This window comes from Drosophila miranda (assembly GCF_003369915.1).
Source record: "Drosophila miranda strain MSH22 chromosome Y unlocalized genomic scaffold, D.miranda_PacBio2.1 Contig_Y1_pilon, whole genome shotgun sequence".
Classification (NCBI taxonomy): domain Eukaryota; kingdom Metazoa; phylum Arthropoda; class Insecta; order Diptera; family Drosophilidae; genus Drosophila; species Drosophila miranda.
The window spans coordinates 43,257,000-43,259,026 of record NW_022881603.1 but is presented as its reverse complement, the minus strand read 5'-3'; positions in this window follow the sequence as shown (position 1 = coordinate 43,259,026).

Sequence of the window (2,027 nt, the reverse complement as noted above, 5' to 3'; positions counted from 1 at the left end):
GGCGAAGTTTTGAAATATTTTTGTAGCAGTGACATATCACAGACGTCTGGATCCAAAACATCGTTGCTCTAGCTCTTATAGTCTTTGAGCACTAGGCGCTGAAGGGGACGGACGGACGGACGGACGGACGGACGGACGGACAGACATGGCTCAATCGACTCGGCTATGGATGCTGATCAAGAATATATATACTTTATGGGGTCGGAAACGATTCCTTCTGGACGTTACACACATCCACTTTTACCACAAATCTAATATACCCCAATACTCATTTTGAGTATCGGGTATAACGAGGGGGAACGTTGTCAGTTTCTGCGGACACCGCAACTGTACAGTTATACCCGATACTAAGTCAGTATGGCTCTCCTCCGGCAGACGCAGCTAATGTTAAACGACACGACAAAGAGTGCTTTGTGGGGGCGGAAAGGGGTGGGGCGAAATTCTGAGATATACGTTTTATAGTGAGATCTAACAGAAGTGCGGAGACCAAATTTGGTTACTCTAGCCTTAATAGTCTCTGAGATTTGTGGATGCCCCAGATTTTCGTCCTTTGCGGGGCGGAAGGGGGTGTGGCGAAATTTGGACACGAAACGGTCAAGGTCCGATATCACAGGAGTGTGGATACCAAATTTGGTTGCTCTCGCTCTTATAGGTTCTGAGATCCTTGAACTCATATTTTGCAATTGGCAAAACCGACCATGAAACCTGTGTGTTAGAGAGAGACAGAGCGAGAAAGAATGAAATTGTTTTCTTGATTCTGGCTATAATCATTATACGATCTGGTTCAGATTTTGCACTGTAGAAGATATGGTCATCCTCACCGATTCTGCGTTTTTGGTTTGGGATGCCACAGATTTTCGTCCTTTGTGGGGGCGGAAGTGGGCGGGGCGAAGTTTTGAAATATTTTTGTAGCAGTGACATATCACAGACGTCTGGATCCAAAACATCGTTGCTCTAGCTCTTATAGTCTTTGAGCACTAGGCGCTGAAGGGGACGGACGGACGGACGGACGGACGGACGGACGGACGGACGGACGGACGGACGGACAGACATGGCTCAATCGACTCGGCTATGGATGCTGATCAAGAATATATATACTTTATGGGGTCGGAAACGATTCCTTCTGGACGTTACACACATCCACTTTTACCACAAATCTAATATACCCCAATACTCATTTTGAGTATCGGGTATAAAAAAAAACGAGGGGGAACGTTGTGAGTTGCTGCGGACACCGCAACTGTACAGTTATACCCGATACTAAGTCAGTATGGCTCTCCTCCGGCAGACGCAGCTAATGTTAAACGACACGACAAAGAGTGCGTGCGAGAGAGACAGAAAATCAGTCTGAGCGTGACGTCGGGCGCTGCGAAGCCAGGGCATATTGATTTGTTCCTTTTGGCTATAAAAATTATCTGATCTGGTTCAGATTCAGCAATCTGATAGATATGGTCATTATCTATGATTCTGCGTTTTTAGTTTTTTCAAATGTGCAATATTGTCGATGCAACAGATTTTCGTCCTTTGTGGGGGCGGAAAGGGGTGGGGCGAAATTCTGAGATATACGTTTTATAGTGAGATCTAACAGAAGTGCGGAGACCAAATTTGGTTACTCTAGCCTTAATAGTCTCTGAGATTTGTGGATGCCCCAGATTTTCGTCCTTTGTGGGGCGGAAAGGGGTGGGGCGAAGTTCTGAGATATACGTTTTATAGTGAGATCTAACAGGAGTGCGAATACTAAATTTGGTTACTCTAGCGTTAATAGTCTTTGAGATTTGTGAATATCCCCAGATTTTCGTCCTTTGCGGGGGCGGAAGGGGGTGTGGCGAAATTTTGAAACAAACTCGTCTCGGTCCAATATATTAGGAGTGTGGATACCAAATTTGGTTGCTCTAGCTTTTGTAGTCTCTGAGATCTAGGCGCTAATGTTTTACTCTAAGCAAAGCCGCCTATGCTACGTGTGTGTTAGAGAGAGACAGGGCGAGAAAAAATGAAATTGTTTTCTTGATTCTGTCTATAATAAATAT